At 43.2% G+C, this 14614-nt stretch overlaps 1 protein-coding gene across 1 annotated transcript in view; it reads right to left on the reverse strand.

The window, feature by feature from the left end:
* TMEM108 (transmembrane protein 108) overlaps nt 1-14614 on the reverse strand; it is a 400937-nt gene that overhangs the window by 329889 nt on the left and 56434 nt on the right. Inside the window, exon 2 of the mRNA XM_030206597.1 lies at nt 12089-12209. The gene's annotated coding sequence lies outside the window, so the exon portion shown is untranslated. The remainder of the gene's footprint in view (nt 1-12088; nt 12210-14614) is intronic.

Genomic DNA, 14614 nt, shown 5'->3' on the forward strand with positions numbered 1-14614 from the left:
AATTTGAGGATTTTGAACTTTCCTTTTCTTAAATTTATCACATTAAGAGACTTTTTAACAAGTTTCTTAAAGAAGTCTTTAATTACTCTGAAGATAATCTTCCCCCAATACAAAAATTATATATGTTGCCTAATCGTGGTTTAAAATCAAAGGAACCAACTCATGAGTCTTTGGATGTTTCTGCTCTATTGGAACAGTCACAGGAAGAAGTTGAATATCTACTTTGTTGGTGTCCTTTGTTTTTCTTATGGATAAAGAGGCATTATTGAGACAATACTTTCGACAAATTTCCTCAATGGTATATATGGGAGAGAACATTCAGGTATTCCCGGATGTGTCCAGGACTAAGCAAGAAAGGAGGAAGAAATTTCTGCTTTTAAGACGAGAGACAATACAATTGGGGGCTAAATTTCAGTTGCGATTTCCTTGCAAGTGCGTTATATTTTTTGAGAATAAGACATACCATTTTTTTGATCCAATACAGCTTAGATCTTTTTTGAATGCGAGAGTTCCAAAACCCTCTTAGGAATCTAATGTAGGACTTTGAATTAGGAAGCTGTAACATTCTCGACGCTTTATTTTCCACTGATATATGTTTCTTTATAATATATCCTTATCCTCCATATAAGGTTTATATAATATCAGCCTCCCACATTTGAGGACTATGTATAGAAGAAATTTTTTCTTGATTTATGGAAATTTCCATAATGTTATGTATATTTCTTTGAAATTTTTAAATATTTCTTGACAAAGTTTGACTTTGGGAATATAAATTGAAAATGATATAAATAAAGATTTTTTTTTAAAAAAGCAATTATTGGCAGTAATTAGAATGTACACTCACTATTTGCTATGCGTATTCTATAAAACGGTCCACATAAATTCTACCATGTGGACCTCAAAAGGGGACATGGACATGGGAGAAGCACGAGTGGGTCATGAGCGTTCCTAAAATTTATGTGCAGTGTTACAGAATAACACTTTCTGCGCCTAAAGTTAGGCATGGACATTTAAACCAGCTTTTCATTGGTGTAATTGACTGTGCCTATATTTTAGTCACTTGGGACAGCGTTACGCATATTCTATAAACTGTGCCTAACTTTAGATGCAATTTATAGAATATGAATAGCCACATTTTCCTTCAGTGACAACTTTTTCTTGGCACCAAATATAGAATCTGCTCCTAACTCCCTTATTCTATAACTTGGCGCCTAAATTTATGCACCATGGGCTAGACTCAATAAACGGTGCTCAAGAATCGCGCTCAACACTATTCTACAATGGGCACTCAAAGATGAGCGCCCATTATAGAACAGCATTGACTGCCAATTTCCACACCTAAATTTGGACACCAAAACTTACACCTTCTGGAAAACCAGGTGTAATTCCCAGTGCTCAATTTGGGTGCACATCCCCGGTATTCTACAAAACTGAGTGGAAATTTTAGGAATGCCCATGATCTGCTCACCCCTACTGTTTTGCTTCTGGAAGTCTTTTGGTCTACCTTTACTTTTTTGCACTTGTTGGATTACATGCAGGGGTCTTTGGTTCCTGTTTGCTTCGTTGGATTCTGCCCATCTATCTCTCATGGCCACACCCCATTTTGGGTTGCATGCCATGGGATATGGGCGCACATTTGGGGTCAAATACTAAGGTGAACTGAAAATTGGCTTGCAGTAGTGCAGGCGCAGGTTTTGGACACATGCCAATGCATTTTTTTAGCGTGCCTGTAAAAAAGGCCTTTTTAAAATTTTTGCCGAAAATGGACGTGCGGCAAAATCAATTGGTGCGTGTCCATTTTGGGTCTGCGACCTTACCACCAGCCATTGACCTAGCAGTAAAGACTCATGCGGTAACCGAGCGGTAATGACCTACGTGCGTCAAATGCCACTTGGTGCACATCCAACAGGCACATCGAAAATTAAAAATTATTTTTCAGACGTGTGTGACGCGTGCCAAAAATGAAATTACCACAAGAGCCACGTGGAAGCCGGGTGATAACTCCATTTTGGCATGTGCTGGGTGCACGTAGACACTTACGTGGCTTAGTAAAAGGGTCCAATTGTTATAGAACAGCGCATAAATCCAAATTGGTACCAATAAGTGACGATTAATACCCAATTGTTGGCACTGATTGGCTTGTAAGGCAATTAAGTTGGGCGCATATCTTGGATATGCGTCCAATTTTGAGCGCCATATATAGAATCTAGGAGCATCTGCATACTTAATTTATAGAATACTAGCACTTAAAGGGGTCAGTGCACACTTGTGTGTATAAGTGCTAGGTGAGTGCTCAGTGTCATTCTATAAATGAGGTGCACAACTCGCTTAGCACATAAATGCAAGGGGGCATTTACAGGGGAAAATGGGTGAGGCATGAGCTGGAACAACATTTATGTGCATAACTTACAGAATATTATAAGTTACATGCTAAAGTGCCACACTCAGGTATGCGCATTTATATATTTTTTTGACATGGCATAAGTGGGTATGCTTAATTGTAGGCACATTGATGCCAATGTATCTAATATTCTATAATGGAATCTTGAAAACCAGATGCCATTATACAATTAGCACTTAGCACGCTGCATCTAGGTGCTTAAATTGTGGTGTCTAGTCATAGAATTGCCCCCTTTGGGCCAAATTCTATATATGGTGCCAAGAAAAGCATGTAGATTTAGGCGCATTAGGCCATATTCTATAACTACGCGTGTAAATTTTGGAAGAAAACGCCAATTTCCCCACCCATAACCACAGGGCACTCAGAGCTTGTTTTCTTATCGGCTTCCTTTTAACAATTTAGCATAACCAGCCATTCCTTTGTTTTTCAAAACTATAACAGCAAAGGTGACATAGAAGCTCATTTTCAAAGCACTTAGATTTACAAAGTTCCATAGGTTGCTATTATGGAACTTTATAAGTCTAAGTGCTTTGAAAATACACCTCTTTATGTAAGATTTTAAATAACATTTTCCTACAAGACACATTACATCCATGTGTTCCAGACATGCGTTTGACAGACGAAGCTGCAATATCCTAATTAAACTGCTGTTGGCCTTGCTATAGCTATTCATATATTTATAACCTGCCTGGATCAGTAACTGTGAGAGGATAATTTTTAAAAAATGGTTATTTTTTACCATCTTCAATAATCATATATATGTACTTCCCAAACCATGCCTTCATTTTTTGGGAAGAATTCTTTCTTCTGGAAGGCACATTCTTTGAATGGCACACATTGCATATTGTTATTGCAAAATACTACTTTTCTCTCCTACCAGTCAGGGCAACCTGTGATCCCTGGGAATTAAAACTTATTGCTGGGGAGGAAGTGTAGTGAACACTGTCATAAGGTGTGTTTCATTAGCTAGCAGGCAGCTAGATCACACTGTACTGAAATCACCGCTGGTGTTTAACACTTGTTTCGGTCTCAACATCAAAAGCTAAAAATATTGAAAGGGGTGTTAATTAGAAAAATGTGAAACAGAGCTCATTGTAGAACACATCTTTTCTTTGTTAAAGGCCTAGATTTCATTTGTGATTGTTAAAATCGCAGTGAAGGACCCATATTTGAAGTTTACTATAAGCTCCACAAACAATGGCTTTTCAGTCAGACCTGGTCCTAAGGTTAAGGATCCCACAATATTCTTAACTAAGAATATCATTTTGCCAACCCTTTTTCTCTTTTGTTGAATATTTTCAAAATAAATTATAAATACAATGTATCAGAAACATACATAGCCAATATCAAATGGAAGAAAAGGAGGTATAATTTATATAGAAGATAATAAAATAGGGGGAAAACTCCACATTTCACCTGATTACATTTAGGCCCAAAATTTCAAAACCACCACTATGACAATAAACCCCGCAAACTTATTAACCTGCTTCTTTTTCCAATAGCAATCTCTCAAATTATGGGGGATCATTAAAAAAAAGGAAGTTTGCATCAGCAAATTTAACAATACATTTACATGAAATTTTCAAAAAGACACTACCTCTTGCAACTAATACTGTAGTTTTAAAATTCAGAAATAATTTTATTCTCAACTGAGTGGCATCCACCACATCAGAAAAAACCTGCAATTTATTGCCACAATAAAAAAAATTCTGTTTTAAAGTAAGATCTCAGCACATGTATTTTACCTTATTTAAAGAAGAATGTAACCAGGAGAGTGGCCCACAATGATATATCACCAGAAATAATTCAAATTAAAAGGTTCAGAAACTGAAAAACCATCACAGAACTCTTTTTCCTCACATTAGTTGGCAGAGAATAGAAATTAGAAATAGAAATAGCATCAGAGTTAGGTAATAACAGACCTTCCTTGTAATATTTATGAAGTGAAATTGCTGGAGGCAGGAGAGGACATATTGGAAAATTTAAGGGCCACGTTTACTAAGGTGTGTTAACTTTTTTAGCACACGCTAAACGCTAGAGTCGCCCATATGTTTCTATGGACGACTATAGCATTTAGCATGTGCTAATCATTATCGCCCGCTAAAAACACTAGCGTGCCCCAAGCACTGCTATAATCCGTTGGGTTGGTCGTGAGCCCTTGGGCCCTGGCCGAGGCCAGCGGGGCGCTGACCCAGGCCAAGGGGAGACCGACCCACCACCACACACCCCAGCTACACAATACCCCTAAGCTACCCCTCCCTGCAGTCCCTCAGGAAGAAGGGAAATAGGCAAACAGGCAGGCCTCACTGCCGAACAGGAACCCAGACACACACGGGGGGGGGGGGGGTGAAAGAACCCAGAGGGCCCCCGGAACCCCAAAACGTCAGATACACGCTGAACACTAGCGATAGGGCAGAGGGAGAAACAAAAGAACCAGAGCGGGCCACACCCACCCCGGGGACTAGCGCAGGGCAGGGGAACTAACACAGCAACCCCCAAAAGGGTTAGGAAGCCCCAGGCAGAAGCCAGAGGAACCAGACACAAAAGGAAGGCAGAAAGCCTTTGCCCCAAACCCACAGCAGACAGAGGCAACCAGAACACAAAGGGTTAAGCTTGTAGAGCCAGCAGGCACACCAGAGAGAGAGAGAGAGAGAGAGAGAGAGAGAGAGCTCCCTAAATCAACAGAGAGAACGCTTCCCTGAGGGGAAGCAGGGCCGATAGAACAAACACACTGTCAGAGGCAGGGACACAAAACACACAGTACACAAAGGGTTAAACTCACTGAGCCAGCAGGCCGGGACACTGGGAAGAGAAATCCTTAGAGTAAAACAACCAGAGACGATGCTCTCAGACAAGCAGCCTAGCTGAGACGAAAGCTGAACAAAGCCCAGCCCCCACTGAGGAACAAGCAGCTGGTTTCCCACAGAAAGCAGCAGCCAGGGAAGGGAAGCCCAGCTGGAGGCAAGAGAACTAATCAAACACACACACACTGCCCCCAGCTAACACAAACAAAGGGAAAGGAAAGAAATCCCTGAACAGGAAACTCAGATCAAAGTCAGAACATAGAGCACGTTCTGACCAAGAACTGCGGCTTTCAAGTCACCACAACAGTGTGAGTAACGCCAAAGCAAGGCAGGGAGTAACATGCAGGCTTAAGTAGACTCACAGACGTCAGCACAAACCCTGGAAGCCAATCAGAAGAGACGTCCCCCCTCTCTCCCTGCCAAGCCGGCAGAATCATAACAGCTGCTTAGAAACAGGCCCCTAAGAATCTAAGGGCCCTGTTTACAAAGCTGTGCTAATGTTTTTAGTGTGTGCTAAACATTAGCGCACGCTAATTGTGTAGATGCCCATAGCAATATTATGGGCGCCTACATAGTTAGTGTGCACTAAAAACGCTAGCACACCCTTAGCGCAGCTTAGTAAACACTAGTGTTAAATTCTTAGCTTGAAAGCGTTTTGTCTAATGCCTCCAACTACCTATGCAAAGCTAAACTGTCCTTAATTCCAAACGTTCCAGCAGCATGTAAGGTTGTCACACAAGAGTCCAAAGATTACATTAGAGACTAATTTAGCATCTAAATTAGTCAATCTAGATGTTGTATCTTCCATCTTAAGGACAGCTTGCTGAGAAAACTCAGAAAGCTGCGACACTGAACTCTTCAGTAATTCCTCAGTCCTACAAACCACTTGCCATCCGATTCAGGCCCACCCGATTCAGGCCCGCCAGCCCCAGCTACAAACAGAAGAAGTGCTCAGCTGATTGAGCTGAGCGCCACCACCAATGCTAAAGACGAGAAAAAAATGTTAAAAAAAAAAAAAAAAGCGCGGCACCGTAGGCAGCCTCAAAGCATTGGCTGCTGGCTCTGCAGGCTCCTCCCATCTCTTACGTCACTGCCCCTGGAACGAAGCAGGGGCAGTGACGTAAGAGATGGGAGGAGCCTGCAAAGCCAGCAGCCAATGCCTCGAGGCTGCCTACGGTGCCGCGCTTTTTTTTTTTTTTTTTACATTTTTTTCTCGTCTTTAGCATTGGTGGTGGCGCTCAGCTCAATCAGCTGAGCACTTCTTCTGTTTGTAGCTGGGGCTGGCGGGCCTGAATCGGGTGGGCCTGAATCGGATGGCAGGATGGGGACTGGGGAGAAAGAGGGAAAACGGATGGCAGGATGGGGACTGGGGAGAAAGAAGGAAAACGGAAGGATGGGGAGAGAAAGAGGGAAAATGGATGGCAGGATGGGGACTGGGGAGAAAGAGGGAAAACGGAAGGATGGGGAGAGAAAGAGGGAAAATGGATGGCAGGATGGGGACTGGGAAGAAAGAGGGAAAACAGAAGGATGGGGAGAGAAAGAGGGAAAACGGATGGCAGGATGGGGACTGGGGAGAAAGAGGGAAAACGGAAGGATGGGGAGAGAAAGAGGGAAAACGGAAGGATGGGGAGAGAAAGAGGGAAAATGGATGGCAGGATGGGGACTGGGGAGAAAGAGGGAAAATGGAAGGATGGGGAGAGAAAGAGGGAAAACGGATGGCAGGATGGGAACTGGGGAGAAAGAGGGAAAATGGAAGGATGGGGAGAGAAAGAGGGAAAACGGATGGCAGGATGGGGACTGGGGAGAAAGAGGGAAAATGGAAGGATGGGGAGAGAAAGAGGGAAAACAGGAGGATGACACAGAAAGAGGGAAAACGGAAGGATCAGGAGAGAAAGAGGGAAAACAGACTGAAGGATGGCAGAGAAAGAGGGAAAACAGAAGGATGGGGAGAGAAAGAGGGAAAACGGATGGCAGGATGGGGACTGGGGAGAAAGGGAAAACAGAAGGATGGGGAGAGAAAGAGAGAAAACAGATAGGAGGATGGGAGAGACAGAAGGAAAACGGAAGGATGGGGAGAGAAAGAGGGAAAACAGACGGAAGGATGGCAGAGAAAGAGGGAAAACGGAAGGATGGGGAGAGAAAGAGGGAATACAGACGGAAGGATGGCAGAGAAAGAGGGAAAACGGAAGGATGGGGAGAGAAAGAGGGAAAACAGACAGAAGGATGGCAGAGAAAGAGGGAAAACGGATGGAAGGATGGCAGAGAAAGAGGGAAAACGGATGGATAGGAAGAGAGACACTGGAAGGAAGGATGGGGAGAGAAAGAGGGGAGATGGATGAAAGGATGCAGAGAGAAAGGGGCGAGACTGGAAGGATGTGAAGAGAGAAGGGACACTGAAAAGAAAAGGGTAGAGAGATAGACACTGGTTAGAAGGAGGGAGAGAGAGACATTAGATGGAAGGATCAGGAGAGAGGGTAGATGGGTGGAAGGATGGGGAGAGAAAGAGGGAAGACGCTGGATGGAAGGGTAGGGAGAAAGAGGTGATACTGGATGGAAGGATGCAGAAAGAAAGAGGGGAGACTACTGGAAGGATGGAGAGAGAGAGGGGAGACACTGGAAGGATGGGGAGAGAAAGAAGAGAGCTGCTGGATGGAAAAGGAGAGTAGTGAAAGACTGGAGAATAAGAGGAAGGGGCATGGGGAGAACAAGGGTGAGAAAAAGATGAAAAGCCATATGTAGATGAAGGAAATTAAAGAATGGATAGTAAGAATGAATTAAATCTGGACAGAGAGAGAGAGGCAGAAAAATATTGAAGAAAGCAAAGAAAAAGGAGAGAAAAATGACACATGGCCAGGAAACCCTGGCAGAAGAGTTAAGCGAAAACGAAGGAAAGCAGAATCTAGAGACTGGGAGCAACACAATGAGAAAAAGTAAATGGCCATACAACAAAGGTAAAGAAAATAATTGTATTTTTAATTTAGGATAAAGTAATATGGTGTTAATAAAGTTTCAGAGACCAATACTTCCTTCCTTAGGTCAGGAGAGGATACCGTAACAGCATTATACTGACCTGAGGCAGGAGGTTTTGGCCTCTGAAAGCTCACTGAAAAGGATTAGGCTATTAAATAAATTGTCTGAAATCTGATGCACTGAAAAGCAGCACTTTACCCTGTGTGACAAATGTATCTGAGTGTGACTAAATTTTGCTGGGGGAGGGGGGTAGAGAGAAAATTTTGTGCCCACCCACTTTGGGTTCAGGCCCACCCAAAATTGGCAGTCTGGCTACGCCACTGTCAAAAACATTAGGCTCTGAGCAAATTAAAGAATGAAAGATGTAACTTCAGGGAGACTGGTCCCCAGATAATCATTGCTACTGCTGCTGCAGGGCCCTGTTCTTTAAGCAGTCCCTCTTCTAACCTGCTTAAAGCAACAGCATTTAGGAGCATAGTTATCAATGTAAGCTACAGTTAAGACATGTTATTTACTACTAACTCATGCTTTTTAGTGCAGGTCCCGTTTTGTGCTACGAGACCTAGATAGTAATAATTGGAGTTAACAGTAAAATAACACATCTTAAAATAACACATTTTAATGGTAGCCCACACTGATAATTCCTCTCCCCACCCCCCAGTCTGGAAGTTTCGAAACTGCATGTATAGAAACACTCATAATTGTATATAGACAGTCGACAATTTAACTCTCTGGCCACCCACTTCCAAATTAGCATCTTGCCTGGAGAGGTGGCTTGCCTCCGTCCCCTTCATTTGCAAGGTGTATCAAGCCTATATGGGATGCCCCCTTGGTAATGTGTTCTCTACTTGTCCAAATGTAATGATACGGTCACTGAACCTAATTCTAATGATAGGGTAGACTTTCTGTCCTGGGGCAGGGTAGCTGCCCTTAGGAGGTTGCCCACTCTGAATATACTACCAGTCACAAAAGAATTGTCGGCAGTTTCCTGACCAGACAATGTTGCAGAAACCTTTGCAACTTTCAGAGATTGACTCCTGAAAACCCTTCTGCATTTATGAGCACATTCAAACAAAACCAACTGGAGACTGAAGGGTAGGTAGGTACTTTTTTAAAAAGAAATTCTAGCCATGCCTGGCACTCACACTATGGCCTCAGTGTGCCCCATATGCATCCTTTTCTAGTCTGAATCCTGCTGATACTAGTATACTGCCGCTGCATGTCCAAAATAGTCTTTGCATGCTGGCTTTGGCTAAATTCATGATTAACTCAAACTTCACAATAAACGTTGGCTAGATGGCATTAACTTTTTTTACAAGCTTCTCCTTTGGGGTTTATGCACATCCTCAGCAAATTTTCACCCAGACAAACCCACAGAAAACTCTGTAGGTTAACATTGTGCTAAATGTTTATCAGCTTTCTAAAAAAAAAAACCCTGATATTTGCTACATTTACAGTCAGAAGAATTAGCTCAGCTAGGAGACTTTTCCAGGTGATTTCTCACAAACATAGTTCCAATGATCACAGCACTTTTGCACAAATCCTTATTATAGATACAGGGCTTCTGATTTAATCAATAAACACTGATAAAACACCTTCATTGCAAAAAAATAAAAATAACATAGGCTTTCAGAAGGCAATTCTATACCTCTACATCTGGTAGGATTCTATTCTATAAATGAATATAGAATACTAAAAGAAAGGGAAAGGGGGTGGGATTTAATACACCACCTTTCTGTGGTTACAATCAAATCGGTTTACATATTATATACAGGCACTTATTTTGTACCCGGGGCAATGGAAGATTACCGTATTTTTCGGACTATAAGACTCACCGGACCATAAGACGCACCTAGGTTTTAGAGGAGGGAAATAGGAAAAAAAAATTTCAGACTATAAGACGCACCTTTTTCCTCCGGTGCTCCGGTGCGTCTTGTCTGAATCTCTCCCGTTTTCAGGATCCGCCCGTCTCCCTCCCTCCCTCCCTCCCTCCCGCCGAGTTCCGAGATCCCCCGTCCGCCCTCCCCCACCTGCCCGCCCTCAGAGTTCCGAGATCCCCCCCCCTCCTTTCTTCTGAGTTCTAAAAGTAATTTTACCTAGTCGGGGCAGCAGCAGAAGTGAAAACCATGCAGACTCGGCATGTCACTCTTCCCTTCTGTCTCTCTCAGCTCTGGTCCCACCCTCAAAAAGGAAATGAGGGCGGGACCAGAGCTGAGAGAGACAGAAGGGAAGAGTGACGTGCCGAGTCTGCATGGTTTTCGCTTCTGCTGCTGCCCCGACTAGGTAAAATTACTTTTAGAACTCAGAAGAAGGGAGGGAGGGGGATCTTGGAACTCGGAGGGAGGGCGGGCAGGGGATCCTGGAACTCGAATTTCTCTACCTTCGGACTATAAGACGCACCCCCCATTTTTCTCCCAAATTTGGGGGGAAAAAGTGCATCTTATAGTCCGAAAAATACGTTAATTGATCCTGAACAGTGTATATATGCACATATGTGCTTAAGCACAAGCACTTATTCCAGCCATACAACTGGTGTAAATGTGTACGCCTATTTGGTGATAAACACGTAACTATGCGCCCCACCTACAGTACCCCAGACGCTGCCCATATGTACACCCACCTACAAACTACGCGCTATCAAAAGATAAGCACATAGTTGTACTGTAGGACAGAGGGGTAGCCAGCCCTCCAATTCTGGGGGTTCCCAAGGATGGACTGGGGAGGCAACGTGTACCTCTCTCTCCCCTTCCCCCGCGCTAACTATACCTTTGCTGGCTGGGATGCCAAGGCCCCTGCCAGCTAAATAACTACAGTTCCCGAGCCACTCCTCTCCTCCTCACGCTGCTTCCTGCCTTCAGCCACAGACAACGGGACTTCTCAAGCACAACAGCTTTGGTATCCCCACCAGCAAAGGTAAAGGGGTGCTGCAGTTCTGGAGGGGGCCCAAGTCCAAAGTCTACATCACTGCTGTAGGATAGAGAGCTTAGGTGGAATATTAGGATGTATAGGCACATGGGTACACATATGTGCATACAGGCTAATGTTCTTAACATTTATTAGTATTACTGAACATAAATGTAGAGCTCACTTTACAGAATTACCTTCATATTGGATAAACCCCAATAAAACACAATTTTCTCTAGTACAGTATCACCCCTCCCTTTGTGCGCCTTCAATCCTCCATTCTGTTTTTGCGCCATACCTGCACTGATGACTCCTCAACTACATCAATACACGTATTTGAATCCCCTGAAAAAATGATCCAGTAATAGTATTTGTGATAATTGATAAGCTGAGGGGGGTAATATTGAGACCTCCATGGTCAATATATAAACACTGGCCAATGTGAATTTTTAAAACATGAATGTTCATCGCTGGTATCTGGATATCTGGGTGTAACCTGGCCACCACCACTTATCTGTGTAGCGGAAATATTCAGACCGGTACCCAGGTAAGCAGCCAGATAAAGTTAGGACAGCCCTTATGCTGTCCTGAGTTCATCCAGTCCGTTACCTAGTTAGGGAGTGAATATTGCCACTAACCAGGTAATGCCAGCTCCACCCAGGCACTACCCCGGCATCACCCAGTTAGTGCTGAGATGCTCTATTTGGATTTTCAGTGGGATTATCCAGATAATGCTGCTGAAAATCCAGATATAGATCAAATGAGCGGGTCCTATCCAAATAGGTTCTGTTCCTACCCAGATAAGTGTTGCTGAACGTCAATCCCACAGATTTTTCATACCCTCAAAGGACCCATAATTATCTGGAAAAACAAACACCTGTTACTAGATTTTGTAAACAATTAAGCATAGAAGCCCTACATATATCTGAGCTACAAATACTGCAATATCACTGCAGTGTTGTGACAGAAGACTGGTAATTAATCGTATAATAATCACCTCTGGTCTTACCTTGGAGTGGGATGAATGGAAACCTTCAAGCATCATTACATTCTCACAGTCCATCGATCAGGTGTTCCCTCATCCAGTGTATCCACTTGTTTTATTTTATATTCCCAGCTACTGCTGCCAGCTGCAATTGTACATAAAACACGTGTACTATAACATCAATAATATAGAAACCCTATTTTATACTGTACTACATTCAAAGGGGCAAAGTGCAGAATAATATTAAAAACTGTTTGTTCATGAAAAGGGTGGTCTTTATGATCTTCTGACCAACAACTCCTGTTAGTACCTTAATTTCAGCAAATTTTACAATTTAACTCATAATTCCTTGTTTAGTGTCGTAGGACCATTTCTGTGGATTGCTATTAGGTTTTTTTTTTCAAAAGAGAAGGGCACCCATCTTTCGACACAAATCACAAGATGGGCGTCCTTCTCACAGGGTCGCCCAAATCGGCATAATCAAAAGCTGATTTTGGGTGTTCTCAACTGCTTTCCGTTGCGGGGATGACCAAAGTTCCCAGGGGTGTGTTGGAGGTGTAGCAAAGGCGGGACTTGGGTGTGCCTAACACATGGGCGTCCTCGACCGATAATGGAAAAAAGAAGGGCGTCCCTGACAAACACTTGGACGACTTTACCTGGTCCTTTTTTCTTATGACCAAGCCACAAAAGTGTGCCCTAAATGACCAGATGACCACCAGAAGGAATCGGGGATTACCTCCCCTTACTCCCCCAGTGGTCACTAACACCCTCCCACCCTCAAAAAAAGTTTTTTAAAATATTTTTTCCAGCCTCTATGCCAGCCTCAAATATCATACCCAGCTCCATGACAGCAGTATGTAGGTCCCTGGAGCAGTTTTAGTGGGTGCAGTGCACTTCAGGCAGGCGGACCCAGGCCCAACCCCCCCTACCTGTTCCACTTGTGGTGGTAAATGTAAGCCCTTCAAAACCCACCACAAACCCACTGTACCCACATGTAGGTGCCCCCCTTCACCCTAAGGGCTATGGTAGTGGTGTACAGTTGTGGGGAGTGGGTTTTGGGGGCTCAGCACACAAGGTAAGGGAACTATGCACCTGGGAGCAATTTCTGAAGTCCACTACAGTGCCCCCTAGGGTGCCCGGTTGGTGTCTTGACATGTCAGGGGGACCAGTGCACTACGAATGCTGGCTCCTCCCATAACCAAAGGGCTTGGATTTGGTCGTTTCTGAGATGGGTGTCCTCGGTTTCCATTATCGCCGAAAATCGGGGATTACCATCTCTAAGGGCAACCATCTCTAAGGTCAACCTAAATTTTGCAATGTGGGTGCCCCCAACCGTATTATCGAAACGAAAGATAGACGCCCATCTTGTTTTGATAATACAGGTTTCCCCGCCCCTTCGCCGGGATGTCCTGCGAGGACGTCCTCAGGAAAACTTGGGCCCCTTTCAATTATGCCCCTCTATGTCTACTCACCAATGCCCTGAACCATCCTTTCTAAAGTTTAATAAAAGTTTTAAAATATATATATATATAAAAAAGACACCTATTACCCATGAGAATTAATCATTCTGTGTGTGGAAATACCTGGGACTGAGGTGCAGGACCTGAAGTGCAGATCCCTCAACTCTGCCTTAACTGTCCTATCAATATTGTTCATTTATTTTCCACTAATGTTACTGCCGTTAAATCTTTTTAGTATTTTAATGATATTGCACATTTCTTCGTTGGTATTTTAATACGAGGAATATCAAGAGTAAATAAACTTGAAACTTGAGTAACGAGTCAGTACCTTTGGATAACACATTCTTGGCATCTGAAACTAATAGAATTAAAAGTGATTCTATACTGTGTGATGTTCTAAAACCAAATTGAATCTGATGTAGGCAATTATTGTCGCAAAGGTAATTTGTTAGCTGTTTAGTCACTACTGCTTCTCACAGCTTCCCCAGCAAAGGTATGCTTGCAATGGGGTGAAAGCTGACTGGTTTGCTGAAATCTAAACCTTCTTTTTGAATGCACTCATAAAAGCATAAAAACATAAGAAAAGCCATGCCGAGTCAGACCAAGGTCCATAGAGCCCAGCATCTTGTCTCCAACAGTGGCCAGTCCAGGTTGTAAGCACCCAGCAAATCACAAAAAGTAGATTTATTTCCCATAGTTACTACTACTACTACTTAGCATTTTTATAGCGCTGCCAGGGTTACGCAGCGCTGTACAAGTTTAAACATGGGGAAGGACGTCCCTGCTCAAGAGAGCTTACAATCTAAAGGTAACAAACTATGTAGTCAGTGTAGGTTTCTACGGAGAACCAATGGCTCTTGGCAAATAATTCTTTACAGACTTTTCCTCCCGAAGCTTATTCGATCCTCTTTTGAATCCCACTATATCAGTCGCCTTGACCATATCCTCTGGCAAAGATCTCAAAGCTTAATTAAGTACTGGGGGGGGGGGGGGGGAACCCTTTCTTTTTTTTTTTTAATTTGCTGGTTATTAGCTTTATGGAAATTTCCTCTAGGTTTTGTGCTATTTGACAGGTTAAAAAAAAAAAGCA

The sequence above is a fragment of the Microcaecilia unicolor genome, chromosome 1, assembly GCF_901765095.1.
Source record: "Microcaecilia unicolor chromosome 1, aMicUni1.1, whole genome shotgun sequence".
NCBI classification, from domain to species: Eukaryota; Metazoa; Chordata; class Amphibia; order Gymnophiona; family Siphonopidae; genus Microcaecilia; species Microcaecilia unicolor.